Source organism: Pleurodeles waltl, chromosome 6 (genome assembly GCF_031143425.1).
Source record: "Pleurodeles waltl isolate 20211129_DDA chromosome 6, aPleWal1.hap1.20221129, whole genome shotgun sequence".
Taxonomy (NCBI): Eukaryota; Metazoa; Chordata; class Amphibia; order Caudata; family Salamandridae; genus Pleurodeles; species Pleurodeles waltl.
The window spans coordinates 819,618,966-819,637,288 of NC_090445.1; the positions used below are offsets into that span (position 1 = coordinate 819,618,966).

General features: G+C 44.7%; 1 pseudogene; it reads right to left on the reverse strand.

Moving 5' to 3' along the window:
* Positions 1 to 10,216: 10,216 nt before the first annotated feature.
* LOC138301708 (STE20-like serine/threonine-protein kinase) overlaps positions 10,217 to 18,323 on the reverse strand; it is a 207,081-nt pseudogene continuing 198,974 nt past the window's right edge.

Sequence of the window (18,323 nt, forward strand, 5' to 3'; positions counted from 1 at the left end):
CATATTTACAAAGACAGGACTTGAATAGGCCACAAATTTATGCAAATACTACTAAGGAGATCCAAGACCAACCAGATGGGGAAAGGGACAAAAGTAGAGCTAAGATGCCTGGACGACCTAGTTATGCCCAGTGTGCAACGTGCAGAGATATTTAGAGGTGAGGCCGGCGGGGCACGGGGCGCTCTTAAAGCACAACAATGGAGAATGCTTGAGCACATTTCAGTTCAAAACAGTGCTCAAAAGGGGACTGAAGAAATCGAGAAAAAAGCTGAACGTGTCAGTTCAAAAGTTTTGCATCGCAAATGGCTGGGAAAGCATTCGGCATGGTCTAATCAGCTTGCAGAGGCCAGAATACTTTGGGGAGGACGAGGTGCACCTGTCTACACTGGGAACATAGGTATTTTGGGCCAACTTATGGGTTGCGTTGCGGCTAGAAGGCTGCGAATAAAATGGACCGAACTGGGGGGAGTTGCCTATTGGGTGCTAACCCAAAGGCAGAATGGTGGAGAGGAGCATTAAAGAACATGAAAGGCCACAACCAAAACAGCGGGTTGGCAGGGCTACTTACCTTGGGATGCCTAACGTGACATGAAACAGGGCACTTGCAGCCCAGGTCTGCCAAAGAGCTGGACACAAGGACTAACCAAGGTAGCGAGTTTAGCCTAAAAGAAAATGAGTACCCTCCTACAAAAAAAAGGAATAACGCCAACGCCAAGAGGCAACATACCCAAAGGACTAAATGCTTGGATTGATTTATGGCAAATTGATTGATGGGCATGTGATATGCAGATGTCGGCAATTTAGGGGGATGTTAATATGTCAAAAGTGATTTATGACCCAAATGTACAAAATGTAAGCACTTAACTTGTGGGCTTTCAATCTCATGGAAGACAATGTGATTTATGGCTATTCAAGGCCTGTTATCTGCATGCCATAGGTGATGACAATGATTTTTGGCCCTTGTAAAAGGGCGGGCAACCATGCTATAAGTCAATATTAATAAACCGCGGCCAACATTTCCCAAATCAAGAAACTGAGTCATGTACTATCTTTTAGTATTTTCGGGAACGGGCTGTTTGGAGGGGGTTTGGCGCTCGAGTCCTGCAGGTGCATATAATGAGGGCAGAATCAGCTGGAGACGCTGAAAAGTTTGTTTGCTTCCCTCCATAAACACCCACAGGATTTTGACTTTTTTGCAAACAGCCAGAGGTGAGTGTTGCTAAGCCGTAAGGAGTCAGGGCGGGGTAACATATCGCTTCTGTTGCTGAGCGGAGGGTGCGTAACAGTACTAGCTGTTAAGCTCTATTTTGAAACTGTATGATCTAAGCAGTAGCAGAGAGGAAGTGGTACTAATTGACTGGAACCGGGGCACGTAGCCTCCTTTGCTCACTTGTGCAGCTGGAATGTTGGACATGAGAAGGCTGGAGAGGCTTGGGCGCTGATGATCTGCTTGGGGGAACCTTTTGGGGTAAGAAACTGTGTCAAGCTCTTGAATAAGAATTTCCAAAGCATGAGGAAGCAGCATTTTAAAACTATGATTTCTGTTGGAACCTCAAACTCCCCCCCATCTCGGGCTCAGAGAGTTAAGAGACGCACTGTAGAAGCAAAGTCAGCCGCTGCCTGAGGCAAATTGCAGTTTTGGCAGCAGTTCCAAAGTCTTACTCATCTAGCATACAGAATGGAGCTGAGATTGGGGCAGATAATGGAGAGCGGCCTGTAATTCCAGAGCAGCTGGTACAAGGTTCTGCAGAGGTTACAAACCATATTCAAACAGGAGCTCACAGCAAGGAGGTCTGTGAGAAGGTGACTGTTGAGGCAGATCCGCAGCAGGGTAAAATAATAGAATACCGCTTGTTTGTGAAGGGGAGGTTGCTGGTGTCTGATACTATGACCATATCTCAATCTCAATCCTTTGCTACAAGAGCTCCATTAGAGGTACAGCTTCCTTTACAAGGCCTTACCCTTGGGTCTATCCCTTGCCCCGAGCGTCATCATCTACCAGGGTTGAACCCACCAGTGGCACCCAGGATCTGCTGCAGCCTGAGAGGGCTATAGGAGTGCAGGCCCTGGGGAAGCAGCACCAGGAGCTGAGTCAGCAGCAGGAATATCAGCAAGAGGCTGGAGGAAATGGAATCTGCTCTGATCATTGTGTAAAAACCATACTTGATACTATTTTGGTTGAGATCAGGGAACTAAAGACCTCGCAGGCATTTGAGATTGCTATTTTCCATGATTGTCGAAAACTGAAGAAAACATGGATGAAGGAGTCTGAGTGTAGACTATCAGAACTCGAAGATAAAGCTGCCACAGGGCAGAAAGAATTCAGCCAATATCAAAACCAAGGATGCCTCTTGGAAAATAAGATCAAGGAGCCTAAACATCACTCTTGGTGCACCAACCTCTGCATAGTGGGCATTTCAGAGCGATGTAAGGGGAAACAGGTTCTCTAATGGGTTGACTCATTTATCAAGGCCAATGTGCGGCCAGAGTTTTCAGGGGACTTAACTATAACAAGGGCCCATCGAGTTCCATCCCAACATCTTCAAGGCTCAAAATTTCCACATACTACCCTGGTGCACTTTGTGGATAATCGAATAAAATAGTGCATGTTGGCCAAGTCAATTGGGAGAAAACAGTTTTCAACCCCTGATATACCTCACTGTTGTATTTACACAGACATGTCAGCATCAACGGCTCGTCATCAAAGAGATTATGGCAAGATGTTAAACTCATTTAGAGCTCTGGGTGCTCAAGCATCCATAGTACAACAGTCTAAGCAGAAAGTGTTGGTAAAGACGCAGTTCTGTTTATTCAGCAACCTTGGAGATGTGCAGGAGTTTCTTCAGAAGATCTTAAACTGAGAGTGAATAATGACTGTTTCTCTCTATATTCTGTAGTTTCATATACAAGAATAATTTTCAGAGGGGTGGGTGTGTTTCTGGGTCATGTGTGCAGCGGGTTGCAATAACATGACACTTATTTTATGAAGAGAGGGTGAGAGGGGGTAGTGTGGGCAATTGACACCCTCTCCAACCACCCTGTCAGGGCTGGGGTGTTCCAAGGGTCAATTGGGGGGCTTTTTGGGTGGAATTTTAGGTAGGGTGTGCACTCAGAGTTAAAAAGAGCAGAAAGTTAGTAGGATGTGAAATACTGATGGCCAGCCATGTGAAAGAGGCGGTAAGCTGGCAAAAGGTATCTTTGTGATGGGACGTAATGTTACATTTGTTCCGTGCAATGTAAATGGCATGTCACATAGACAGAAATATGTGGGGCAGATTAGATGGTTGGGCTCCTTTTCCCCAAAAGCATTGTTTCTACAGGAAACCCATTTTAAGAACAGCTCGCCCAATACCTTTATTCTGAAGCACTACTCTCAAGCCTACTTTGCTTCAACTGGTCTGGCAGTAAGGGAGGGTGGCGTTTTTTCTGGGAAGGAGGCTTGATTAGTTGGTCAGTGATTTAATTGGAGATGCACAGGGCAGATGGTTATGGTTGAAGGTCACTGTAAATGGGGCCCTGCTAAATCTGGTCAACTATTATGCCCCTGTCCTTGATGAAACAGATGCATTGTTGCAGATCTATAATATTAACATGGGTACAGCGGGGCCATTAGTAAGGTGATTTAAAATGATTGATTTTTTATTTCATTTCCCAGTATATTAAAAGGATGAGCTCTGATATCTAGGCTAACTCCTTCTTTGATTATTCCTTAGCCTCGTTTACAGTGGAGCTGGAGACACCAAGGGGTGAAAGGCGCAGGTGGCAGCTGGACCGAACACTTCCATTGATCAGGACTGGCCCATAAACATGAAGCAATTCATCCAGAATTATTTTCAGTTAAAAAAGGGGAAGGCCTCATTGGTTTCTGTGTGGCAAGCCTTTAATGCTTCCGTCAGGGGCCAGATAATTGCTTATAAGGCTCAGCAACACGAAGCGTAGAGAGCATGTAACTCATTTACAATTGGCAGTAGGTCAAACCCTACAGATTAAGAAAAGACTCCAAGGTGTCCTCTTGCCCACGGACAACCATCTTGAAAATGGAAAGCAAAACCTGACTGATTTGTTTTATTTTGTAGGTAATCAACAGTTCCAGGGCATTCCATCAGAGACTATATGAAGAGAGTCAACAGATTGGGAAATGCTGGGCCTGGTCTACACGGGTGAGGCAGGGGGCTTCAGTTGTTAGGAAATTGCAGAGTCCAGTAACAAGAGAAACAGTTTCAGTAAAGGCCAGGGTTTCTCGAGTTTTTCCTCAGCATTATAAAGCTGTTAATGAAACTAGCTATGCAACTTCACAGACTAGTATATCTCAATATTTTCAATCCATCAGGTTACCAAGTCTGCCGAATTTCCAGGCTGAAAAGTTTCTCTACTATATCTGTGCCAGAGGTGCAGGCAGCTCTCGCAACCATGCCTAGTGGGGAAGGCCTATGGCAATGATGGCTTTCCAACCAAATTTTATAAAACTTTTGCCACCGATCTAGTATCTTTTTGAGCGATGTATTTAATTTTGTTAAGGAGGGAGGTGAAGTCCCTTCTCTTTTTAAGGAATCTATAATAGCTTCTTAAAGAAGGGCAAGAACCAGAGGGATGTTAATTCATATTGGTCTATCAGCTTACTTAATGCTGATTACAAGTTTTTGATGAATGTTTGCGCTATTTGCACTAACTCGCTTGCCCAGGCTTTAATTCATAGAAACCAGGCTGGTTTTCTGGGGGTCGGTTGGTGGCTGTAATCACAGTCTTCTTAATGCAGGAGCTGGATTATTTCTAAGTTAACCAGACCAGTGCAGCACTTATTAAAGTCGATGCTGGGAAAGCTTTCGATCTGGTCAACTGGAATGCATTGTTTTTTGGTTTGAAGAAATTTGGTTTTCCCTCTCAATTCACTAGAATGCTGGTGAATTGAAATCAAGGCGCACAAACAAAGATATTTGTTAATTCTGAGTTTGCAGGATCAGTGGAAATCAACAGAGGGACCTGTCAGGGGTACACTTTCGCTCCTATTTTATTCACTTTTTTTAATAGAACCTTTGACACCCAGGATTCGGGCCAGTCAATCAACCAAGACCCCCGTCTCGATATCGTCAAGTTAAAAAATGTTCGCAGACGATATCATTCTCTATTTGAAGCCCTGTAAGGAGAATGTTTAGAAGTTGCTCAATGAGTTTCACCAGTTTAAAAGTATACAGAGCTATAAAATCAATCAAAAGAAAACCAAGCTCCTTATTTTTAATACCTCAGCTAGTAGTCTCCCTTTCTCTTTGCCACAAGCTCGATCCCAAAGCCCGACACTATACGTGGGGGATATATGTGATAAAGAATTACTCCTAGCTTTTTCATTTAAATTATGCTCTGATGTTTCGTAAAACTAAGGGGCTACTTGATAGACGGGCACTTCTTCCTTTAACAATGGTTGGCAGGGTAGCCTTCATTAAAATGTCTGCTTTGCTATTACTATTGTTCAGCTTTTCGAATGTTACCATTAAAATTAATAGGAGTTACTTTAGTTCACTTATTAGACGGTTAATCGGCAATAAAAAAGTACCCAGGGTCAAATATACTGTACTTCAATTGGATTTTGCATAGGGTGGGAAATGGCCCTTCCCCACGTTCAGGCATATTATGAGGATGCCTTTTTAGATCTAGTGGTGAAAGTATTACTTGGAAGAGGGACGACTGATATTAACATGTTAAATATAATGATGCAGGATGCTGAAACCAGGCCTCTATTTTTTTTTTATTAATGTTCCAAAATTATCCCCCCACCCCCTAAAAAAACACAGATACAAGCAATTGCAAGATTTGAGTGCTTGACTGACAGTTCTATATAACTCCAATCACATTTCATCAGGATTCAGATTGCTTACACTCTAAGAGTCCCAGTACGCAGGCCTGTTAAGTCCTCGTACCCAGATCAGATATTGGAACTCTGTAGACTCAAGGTGTTGGGGCATTTTCTTCAACGGGGTAAATGCATAACATGGCAAGAGATCTCCACCCACTGTGGCGATCATTGTAAGCGTTTTATTTAGGATACCAAGAGATTGTGCACTTTTTGAAGTCCCATTATCAAGAAGCTAGTCAGGAAATTCATCCAGCTTTAAGCTACATTTTTAGGTCCAAACCTTTGGGCATCAGCAATTGGTATATGTTACTAAGTAATCAACGGCCACAGCAGTATCTAATTAATGTTTTGAGAAGATATGGATAACCACACAGTGTTATTTCTCATTGGGGGGTTGGCAGACTATACTTTCAGTACGTCACAAGTCTTTAAAGGTGGCAAACTTTAAAAGGATACCTTCTTATCTCGTTGTATGGTCTACTACACCCCTGAAGCCCTACACAGCCATTGGCTGTTGCTTCCGGTGTAAGCAGCAGGGTGCCGGGGATTGGCTCTATATTTTTTTTAAATTTGTTATAATCTAGTCCACTTTTGATATTTTCACCCTGCATTAATGATAGATAACTGGCACACTCGCATTTTATTAATGGCATCGGGATTATGTATGAATTCATTTAGTTGTGAGTTTATACTATGCCTGCACTTTATTTAATTTAAAAAAAATTATATCTGCAAACTTTGCACAACTTTTTGTTGTTCAGCTCAGCCTGGAGCTTAACTGTTATTTTTAATGATCTTCTGATAATGCAATGGATCTATTATCTTTGCTGATGGAAACCATTGTAAATCGTGATTTATGATATATGTTTAATAAATTATAGTCGGGAGCTATAACATGTCTGCACTTTTATGGGATGTATGCATTTACCTCTCTGCTTATTCTAATGCCCTTTTGCACAGCTAGTGTGTTCTTGAGCACAGTCTGGCAGCTAACTACCTCGTTTCTGAAGATTATTGACAATGCATTGTGTTTTTTACCATTTGCCGTTCTAAAACGTGTTAATTTTGCACAAGTTTGCTAAAAAAATAAATAAATAAAAAAAGAGTATGAAATATTTTTCCGATTCCATGGTTAACTAGGCTATGTTGCAACATAGCTGTTTGCAGTCACAAAACGCAGTATGCTAACTTATTTTCTAATAAGTCTATCTCATGTTTACTTCTAGGATTGGATGTCTGTGTTCGTGTTCATCCCCAGGAGCAATATATTGTTACTAATGTCTTCCACTTTAGTACACCAGTGTTTGGACTCTATTTGAGATGGTTGCAGCAATGTGTCTGGAGGTTCACTTCTTACTACGTTAAAACTGACTTCATCAGCCTGTGTTAAATGTCTTGGACACATAATGTCTGTGATTTTGTGAATCTTCGGCTTTGGAACCACAAAACGTTTCTGTGTATCAGGCCATTAGTGCAGGGCAGCCATATAGAAATTGACCCAGAAGTGTAATAATACAAAGGTCTGTGAGAGTGGTACTGATTTGTGAAATGGGACAAAGCTGCAGTATTCCCAAAGCAGAAGGGTCCTTGTGAATGCCTCTCGTATACATATGCCCTGCAAATTGTGTCCTATTTAACTGCAGAACAATTCACCCCAGATAGCTATGCTGGTCTTTGGTGGAGGTCCCAGAAGGCAGTCTGTAAATGTACTAATACTCTGGTACTCTTCAAACAGAGCAAAACTACTGTGACGGGGGACCTGGCACTGAACAAAAAAAGAACCAGACTGATGGAAAACTTCATGTCACAACCATTTGCAAACTCTCGGGCACTTCTGTTTCCATCGCATACAAACATCCACATTTCTTTACAATTTGTAGGGAGAGAGGAGGCATAAGCAGGTCTTGAGTTGGGTATCCAGATAATTACAAGTATTTGCAAACTGTCTCCCCTTTCCCAGTGGCAAGCCGGAGCAGACTCAAATGAATGGACACAGTTCTTTAACTGGTTTTCACGCCTACTTTAGGCACAGGTTGAAGGAAAAAAATTCTATGTTGTATAGGATCGTTCATTCTGTATTGTACTTTAGTTGGTATTGGCATGTAGTCTTAACATTAGTCTCTAAGGCAGTGGCTACATGCGCTGCCTGGGCCCAGATGATGGTTCACCCTTCATCTCCTCCCAGTCTTTATCAAGCCTGTGGGTAACCTAAACACCATATGTCTTCCATTCCCAAGGCTCTCCACACCATTCTACAGCCAATGGAAACACATGGAAAAACATTTAAACATAGGGAAGTGCCCAGAAGCACATTACAGCACATTTCACCTGCACCAGCTACAAGTACTACGACTGAGGGCGCCGCAGCTTCATATGAATGGCTTTTACACAGGTGTGTATTATGGATGTTTACTTTTTTTCATGTGAACCAATCTTTCCTTTAATATTAACACGCTCTATATTCTCATATTCACTTGAATGTGCTTAGTTTTGATTTATTTGGCAAACTGATGCTGAGGTATCGGAGCAATATCACCATCTGTGTTAAACATCATTTACAGCGTCCGTAATGACATATCAGCAATCTATAAGGTAAAAAAAGATTCCAGAGAAGTAGCTCCACCAATGACTAGGCAGATCAATGTAAGACCAAACAGTTATACTCTGCAAAAAATATAGGCAAGCATTGGGAAAGCCGATAAGTCTGACTTGAATTTTGAATCCCGACTAAAATATTTTAAAAAGCTTCACACAATGAAAAACACAAAACAAAAGGCTGCTTTCTGCATACAAACCATCTATAACATATATAATGTGTGATGATTGTGTACTTTTGATATGTGAAATAATTCCTCATATATTGCAATGCAAGCACTCCACAAGGAGGCCAATGATATATGAAACAGCCAACAGCATGAGGTGTGAGAGAAATCATCTTTTTTGGGACAAAACAAAGACCACTTTGTGCGTAGAAGAAACAATAATAAAAAAATCTTCCAAACAGCTGCGCTCTCAAGCCAAACCTAAAAAAAGGTTGACCATGGTTGAGACTGTTAAGGGTTCATTATCATCAGCACACCCCTTACATACAATTTTAGTCATCTCAATTAATATTGATACATTTTTGCTGGACAGTATGAATAGTACCTAAACAAAGGAAGCTAGAAAAACATCCTTCCTTGCAAGAAGGAAAGATACAAAAATACAAATCCAATGCATCAGTCTGTATACTTTATTTACAATAATCATTCAAGTTCGCGCGCGAAAGCCTTGATATCAATATTTCATTATATAAACAAAGGTTGTGCTTTTACATAAACTTCACTGTGATAAGGGCCAACCGATCACCATTATCTTTGCAAACTGAGTAAACTGTTCATATGTTAATCTTTACATTCTACCAATGTTGGATTTTTGGTGCAGTTCTGTGGCATACTAGTCTCCTTACAAAGTGCATCATCACGGCTAGTAATTGCATAGCACCTTTGTAGTTTTAACTGGAAAGGTCACAAGATAGGAAATCATTAATATTCCAATGTATACTTTAAAAAATAGTAAACTCTTTGAAATATAATATTAGAATGTAATTCAATAGTAAAAAACAAATACAGCCAAAAATGTACAGACTGCTTTATGATGCAAGATTTCCAACAACACACTTATGAATTCTCCAAAAACTGGATGTTTCTACATTTCATAAATGAGGTCACTCCAATCTTAAAAATGTTATTTAGGAAACATTTCTAAAAATGTTGGTATCAAACATGAGAATATTTTCAAGGTAAGCAAAAACAACTATGGATGTATGAAGTCAAAAATGACAAAACACTGATCAAGAAATGAGCAATTTGATCTATTTAAGTTCAAATATATTTTATTTGAAGACTTGTTATTTGACAGAAGAATAAACTATTTAAAATATATGTGTCTAATTCTTACTCAACACAAATAAAGTGAAACCTGACAAAGATGTAAATATTCTCAAGATTACATAATGCTGACATATTTTGAAATTTTCATACTTAGGCCCAAAAAAAATATAACATGGTACATAATAGTCCATTCCAATATATAGACTTGAACATATTTTAAACTTCATTTCTTTGTTTGCGAGCCAGCATAGTGTTAAAAAAGGACATGGAGAAAACCATTAGGATTTTAACAAGGTTAGAGATACAATTTATTATCCATCAAGCTAAATTGGCATATACTTTCCCAAATGTGCAAGAAAACTAGATATGATGCCTGATTTTACTCAACTGAATGTTCGAGATTCGAGTTTCTCTCATACAGGCTGAATAAATTGAGAAAAAAGCTGGATGACAAAATGACAAATATATAATATAATAAAACTACACATTTCATAAGTTATGATCCTGTTTAGTGAAGGCTGGGAATTGGGTAGAATTTAGATATTCTGCTTTGCATTGAAGGATTAAGGTATTCTGATTCACCACTCATTTGGAAGAATACTTCCTGTTCTTGAAGCTTCCTAGCAAATTCCTCTTCAAGGATCTGGAATAAGAAGAGCATAATGATTAAAAATACATAAATTAGGCTGTGTTTGTTGGTTCAGAAATGGTAGTTATCTATTTCACCAACTAGCATTTTTGGAATATTTGTCGCCCTGAAGATTACATATTTGTACTATGCAATTTCAAAACAGAACCACTGCCCTTTAAGTATTTTCCAAGAAATAAAGCACAAGTTACTTTTCTTCGGTAACGAAATATCTGGTAGAGACATATTCTAGTTGCAGATCCCTGATTTTTCATCGAGCAATACCCTTGCGCTTCGGTCGACTCCGCAGGCGTCGTAGTCGCTGTGATGACGTCTGGAGTAGTATATAGACGCCGTCCTCATGCAGTGACCTCAGTTTCTTTTAATGACTTTCCACGCCAAAGTGCAAAGCTGCTAAGAACACTGAGATTGGTGTCAGAGATAAGGACCTGAAAGGGGGAATCCCTGTCCCTAGAAATCAGTTCGCAAGCGGGGAGGATAGGTGGGTGGTAAGGAACCTGCAACTAGAATTTGTCTCTACCAGATATTTCGTTACCGAAGGTAAATAACTTGTACATCTGATAGAGACTTCTAGTTGCAGATTCCTTATCTTAGAATAGATACCCAAGCAATGCCATCCTCGGTGGTGGGCTGCGAACCAAGATCATAATAGAAAGTCCTGTAGAACCGAACGACCAAAATAGCAGTCTCGACGGACCTGACTGTCCAGGCAGTAGTGCTTAGCAAATGTGTGCAGGGACGCCCACATAGCCGCCTGGCAGATATCCAGGACAGGAACTCCGCGTGCTAACACAGTGGAAGCAGCAGTTGCTCTGGTGGAATGAGCACGCAAGCCTTCGGGAGGTTGCTTCTTGGCCAAAGCGTAGCACATTTTGATGCAAAGAAGCACCCATAGATAGATGGTACGCTTTTGCAATGCCTTCCCTTTTTTCGCACCCACATACCCAAAGAAGAGTTGATCGTCCACCCAGAAATCTTTAGTACGATTGCGGTAGAACGCCAACGCACTTTTTGGGTCCAGACAGTGGAGTCGCTCCTCCTCACGGGAAGGATGTGGGGGTGCGCAGAAAGTAGGCAAAGTGATGGACTGGCCTACATGAAAGGGTGTAACCACCTTAGGAAGGAAGGACGGCCTACTGCACAACACAAATTTGTCAGGGTGCACAGACAAGTATGGAGGCTTTGAGGAAAGGGCCAGTAGCTCACTCACCCTGCGAGCAGAGGTGTTAGCGACCAGAAAGACAGTTTTGAAGGTGAGGAGCCGCAAGGGACAATTAGCTCAAAGGGAGTACACATCAAATAAGTAAGTACCAGATTAAGGTCCCACTGAGGCATGATAAATGGAGTGGGAGGAAATAAATGAGTGAACCCTTTTAGGAATCTACTCACAATAGGAGATTTAAAGAGTGAGGGCTGATCAGGTAGCCTAAGAAAGACCTAAATGGCAGATAAATACCCTTTAAGGGTGCCCAAAGCAGAGCCCTTCTGGGCTAAAGAAAAAATGAACAGAAAAACCTTGGATAGAGGGGCAGAAAGGGGATCAACAGATTTGTTGAGACACCATGCCACAAATTTATTCCAACGACAGGTGTGTACAGTTGTAGTTGATGGACACCTGGCTGCCAAGATAACATTGCAGACTTAGGGTGGAAGGGCAAAAGCTGTCAACTGTTGCCTCTCAATCTCCACGCATAAAGGTGGAGGTTGGACAGGTTCGGGTGAAGAACTGTCCCCTGTTGCTGTGACAGAAGATCCGCCGAAGAGGCAGTCTGAGTGGAGGATCGGTGGACATGCTCAATAGCTCTGGATACCATACTCTCCGTGCCCGGTACGGAGCCACCAAGATGACTTGGGCCCGGTTGTTTCTGATTTTCTTGAGAACTCTAGGCAGAAGAGGTATAGGCAAAAAGGAGGCCGGAGTTCCACTTGAGACAACATTGCGCATTCTCTGTGGAGGCGAACAGATCTAACCAAGGCTCTCCCCACTCTCCCCACTGCTGAAAGAGACCTTGGGCCATCTCCAGATGGAGACGCCAGTCGTGATTGGCTTTGCATCAACGGCTGAGTTTGTCCGCTCTGGCGTTGAGGGAACCCCCCCAGATGTTGAACCATCAGGGTAATGCCCTGATGTTCCAACAGATGTCCAGAGGCGTAGTGCCTCCTGACATACGGTCCAGGACCCTACTCCGCCCTGTTTGTTGCAATACCACATGGCGGTAGTATTGTCCGTGAACACCTGCACCACTTTCCCTTTGAGAGAGGGAAGGAATGCTTTCAACACAAGCCTGATCGCCCAGAGCTCCAGCAGATTGATATAGAGCCCCGACTCCGCTGGAGACCAGATTCCTCTAATCTCTGCCTCTCCCATGTGGCCACCCCAACCCAGAAGTGACGCATGTGTCACTATAGAGAGATCTGGTTGGGGAAGGGAGAGGGATCTGGCATGGACCTAATGCCGATTCGAAAGCCACCACTGCAGGTCTTTCGCAGTCCCCTCCGAGATCAGGACCAGGTTGGAGAGATTTCCCTTGAAGCTGCGCCCACTGGAACTTCAGGTCCCACTGCAGAGCCCGCATATGCCATCTGGCATGTGTTACTATCAGGATGCAGGAGGCCATCAGAATCATAGCCTGAATGTATTGGACTGGAGGATAAGCCTGAAACTGCACTGTGTCCTGAACCGCTCAGATGAAAGGGAGCGACTGAGAGGGGGGTCAGGTGTGACTTCGGCACGTTTCTAGTGAAGCCCGGCATGTGCAGGAGGTTCACCCGTAGTCTTAAGGGGGGAGATGACTTTCTGAGGTGAGTCTGCCTTCAACAGCCAGTCGTCAAGGTAGGGGAAGATTGAAACCCCTAACCTGCGCAGATGAGCTGCAACCAACGCCATCACTTTCGTGAACACCCGAGGGGCGCTGGTAAGGCCGAATGGGAGCACGGTAAACTGAAAGTGCTTGTGACCTACCACGAATCGTAGGTAACGTCTGTGGGCAGGCAGGATGGGGATGTGGGAATAAGCATCTTGCAAGTCCAATGCTACCATCCAGTCGCCTGGGTCCAAGGCAGACAGAACCTGAGCCAGGGTGAGCATTCTGAATTTCTCCTTCTTGAGGAAGTAGTTTAGGTCCCAAAGGTCTAGCATAGGACAAAAGCCCTTGTCCTTCTTTGCTATCAGAAAGTAGCTAGAATAACAACCACAACGTACTTCTGGCACAGGGACCTTTTCTATAGCTCCCTTGGCCAAGACAGCTGCGACTTCCTGGCGGAGAAGCGCCAAATAATCCTCTAGAAGGTGATAGAAGGATGGTGGGCATGTGTGGTGGGGCAGATTCTAAAGGGAGGGAGTAGCCCTTTTGAACGATCTGCAAAACCAACCTGTCCGTGGTGATATGTTCCCAGTGGGGCAGGTGATGGCGAATCCTGCCACCAACTGGACAGGAGTGAGGGGACAGACTAGGAGGGTTTGGAGGCTGCAGCGGGGGCAAAGGTAGACTGAAGAGACCTCTGGTTCCCTGTCCCACGGCCACGTGGGATTCCGCGTCCTCAGCCACGCGTAGACTTACCAGAGTGTGAGGCACAGTGGCTGTGTGGAGGATGCAACAGGGAGCCCCTTCTGTGGCCACGAAAGGGGCGATAAGCGGACTGTGATGGTCGAGAGGCTGAGGAAAGACCGAGGGACTGAGCCGTACCCTGGGAATCCTTTAATCTCTTCAAGGCAGAGTCTGCTTTGTCTCCGAAGAGACAGAGCCATCAAAGGGCATGTCCATGAGTGACTGTTGGACATCCCCTGAAAAACCAGAAGTACGTAACCAAGTGTGGCGTCGTAAGGCCACCATCGTAACAACCGAGACCTAGAGAGTCGGTCGTGTCCAGCCCACAACAGATTGTTAACTTTGTCGCATATCCCATCGTTCACAGTTTGGGAGACGATAGCACGGACCCCCTCTGGTATCTACGGCAGGACTTGCGCAACCTATCCCACAAAGAGTGGGTATAGCGGCCCAAAAGGCATGCAGTGTTCACAGACCGCAGCGCGAGACTAGAGGAAGAAAACAACTTCTTGCCAAACTGTTCCAGTCTTTTGGTTTCTCTATCCGAGGGTGCGGAAGGGAATGGGCCGAAGAAGAGGAAGCCTGGATAACAAGACTCACGGACGTGGGATGTTCAAACAGGAATTTAAGGTCGTTCGGAGCGGGCTGAGGGCGGCGTGCGATAGTCCTATTCACAGGAGGACCTGTATTGGGTTTGGACCATGTAGCCAAAAGGACATCGGTGAGGGCTTCATTAAAAGGCAAAAGGGGTTCTGAAGTAGAAGCCTCAGGCTGAAGCACCTCCGTCAGGAGATTAGACGTGACCTCAACAGAGGGAAGCTTGAGACCAAGGACCTCAGCTGCCCCTACTGACCACCATACCTTAAGTTGCTCCCTCCGCCTTAGCCACGGTAGGAGGAGACAGCATGCCAGAGTCAGGAGAAGTATCCAGTCAACTGGCTTCGCCCGATTCCTGAGCCCAGTCCATAGCAGGGTCATTCTGGTATTCATAAGGGGCCAGGGACCCCTCCAATTCCTCCCCATATTCATACCCATAAGAAAAAGGGACCAAATCCGACCTGGTGCGAATAAACCTCATTGAAGCCGTAGGCAGCGGCAGTCGACGCCGCTCTGACTCCAAGTCGTCGGGGATAAGAATTGGGTCGATTTCGATAGTGGGCTCCACCACTTTCGAGACCGTCGATAATCGACCAGGCGCCGGGGAAGGTCTCAAGGGTGCGGCCGGTGCGGATCAGCGCAGAGATCCGGAGGTGACCTCAGTGGCCGAAGCCATCAGCGCGGAACCCAAAGTCACCTCAGCCAAAGCCCTTGGGCCCGAAGGCGCCGTATCAGGGTCAGACCGCCCAAATATGAAGCGCATGGCCGCATAAAACTCCTTAAGCTGGGCGGGGGTCACTCTGGGAAACTCGGGGAAGCGCGGAGCCGACCCAGACGCAGGATGTGAGGAAGGAGGCCTAGTGCGTAGGCGCTCTTCCCGCGTCGGCCGAGCAACAGGGCGAAGTCAGAGAGCAATGGGACTTCTTCGACTTCTTCTTACCTTGAACCGACGATTAGGAAGAAGACGAGTGGTGATGACTCTGCGACCAATCTCGAGACCAGGACCTACGCGGACTTGAGTGCCGGGCTGCCATTAGCTTTAGGGACCGCTCCCTCAAAACCTTCGGGTGCATGGCCAAGCACTCCGAGCACGACTTCGGGACACCACAGACAAGCCCGATGAGGATCCATCACCGACATCGTCCGATGACAGTCCTCGCATGGCTTGAACCCGGTCTTTGGGAACATCCTCGATGCACCAAAGTCGCACAGAAAAAAACTCGACAAAACGGTCGAATTCGGCCAGGGTAGCTCTTTTCCGGATCAGCGCGTGGCGTGGAAAGAAAAGAACAGATGTCACTGCGCGAGGGCGGCGTCTATATACTACTCCCAACCAACGCCACCTACCGACATGCAAGGGTATTGCTTGATGAAAAATCTCCGGATCCAGTCTGACGCCTGGGGGAAAATTCTAAGGTAAGGAATCTGCAACTAGAAGTCTCTATCAGATAGAATAGTACTTAAGAGTAACACCTTGTTGTTGTTTTCATAGATCATATCCTTTATACTATCCGGCAATCTCATGATATTTTGGAACATTACACAGTGGTTACTTCAAGAATTAAGTTTTGATTCGAGAACGACTTGTGACCATATATCCAAAAGCTATAATGTATCAGCATGGAGACTCCAGTTGAAATTATTTTATTCAGATATCACTGTAATAGATGTGTCTGCTTATGCATGAGGATTTAAAGAAAAGCTTAGTAAAGTCAAACTAACCAGTCTACTTATTTCCAGCCACACGAGAGGTTGGTTTTATGTGACTTTACAACACTCCAAGCTGCAAACAGTTGGTTACAGGTAAGCAGCATTCTCTTCCTGCAGCGTGTTGTTATAGACTGTATGATTTGCAGTAACCTGAAGACAGTGCCCCTTTCCCATTGCCCTGAGGTGGACAGAAAGTAGAAGTAAGCCATACTTAATGATTTTAAAACAGTGTGACCCCGTTATGCTGGTTTCTACAATGATTGTAAAAGCGGTAGTTTTGTGAATGTGTGAGCAGATGCTGTCTTGCAAATATCCATAAGAGGATTGCGCCAAAGTAAAGCCATGGTATCTGTTTTTTAATCGTGAAAATAACTGTGGAATACCCATGGCTCACCTATTTACTTGTGCACAACAAACTTGAGTGCACTGAAAGCAGTACACAGTCCTTCTGGCTATACACCTTTTAGGAATGGGATTTCAAAGGTGTTGGGATGCAAATGAGACAAAGGGCCCCATTATGAGTTTGGCGGACAGAAAGGGTGGCCTCCGCCTATGCGGCGACCTAACTGCCAGAGCTATTATGGGTTTCCTGCTAGGTCGGAGGGCGGAAACGAGGGAACCAAGCTACAGCATTGTCTCTGGCTCATAATCGAGCCGGCAGCAATTCTGTAGCCTGCAGTGTGCACTAGCATCCTCGCAGACAAAACAGACAGCAACACTTTGCGCAAGGGTGCAGAAAGAGGGCCAAAATGTTTGTCAGTGCACCTAACCACAAACTTGGCCCAATGGCAGGCATATACAGTGTTAGTGGAGGAATGCTAGGCTCCAAAGATGACCTCACAGACATTGAGAGGAAGATCACAGCATCTCAACTGCCAAGGAAGATCATAGACTCTCAACTGCCATCTTTCAATCTACATGCATGGAGGTGGAGCATGGGCAGGTTTGGGTGAAGGACCCAGCCCTACTGATGCAAGCTGATTGGAGGACTGATGCTCAAGCACAGGAGTTCAGGTTACTATACTCTCTTACCCAAATCTGATGCAAAAGGATGAATTGTGCCCAACCTGTCCTGATCTTTTTCAGAACTTGGGGCAGGAGATGAAACAAAAGAGCTTGAAAACACCAACATGCACTGATATTGCACGTTCTCGGCAATAGATCTCACCAAGGTTATCCCCAGTCGCGGAGACCTTGCCTCATCTCCTATTGTAGATACTATTCATGTTTCATTAAGCATTGGTGACTGAGTTTGTCCGCCCGCCCTAGTGTTCATAGACTCCACCAGATGTTGCACAGTCAGGAAAATGTCCTGATGTTCCAGTCATGTCCAGAGGCAGAGACGGTCCTGGCACTGGGTCCACAACCCCACCCTGTTTGTTCCAAGACCACATGGTGGTGGTGTCCATGAGCACCTGGACTAGCCTTCCCTTGACAGAAAAGAGAAAGGCATTCAATGCCAAGCGCATTGCTCTCAACTCCAACAAACTCTCCTAGATGGCCGCCCCAATCCAGAAGAGAGGCAGATGTCACCTCTGTGAGATCTGGGTAAGGAAGGGAGAGGGGGTCTGTCGCTGATCCAATTGTGGTTTGTTAGCCACCCTTGCAAGTCTTCTGCAGTTCCCTCTGATATCTGATCAGGTTGGAGAGATCACTCTCTCCGACAGACTTCAGGTCCCGCTGCAGACCTCGTATATGCCAGCAGGCATGCTGTACCAGAAGGATGCAGGTGGCCAGAAGACCCAGGAGGCTCAGTTAGTCTCACTGAAATCCTGGATAGAGGCTGGAAATTCGCAATCATGGACTGAATACCCTGGAAATCACTGCTCTGGAGGACAGACGCGGAATTGCACTGTTTTCAGAATAGATCTGATAAAAGGGAATGTCTGAGAGGGAGTCAGATGTGACTTCGGCACAATGACTGAGAACTGCATCAAATGCAGGAGATCAGCCATAGTATTGAGGTGGGTGACACCTGTTGGGTGAACCTGCCTTTAACAGCTAGATGTTGAGGTATGGGAAGTCTGGAACCTCTGACCTCCACAGGTGGGCTACAACCACTGTCATCACTTTCGTCAAAGCCTGAGGGATGCTGGTAA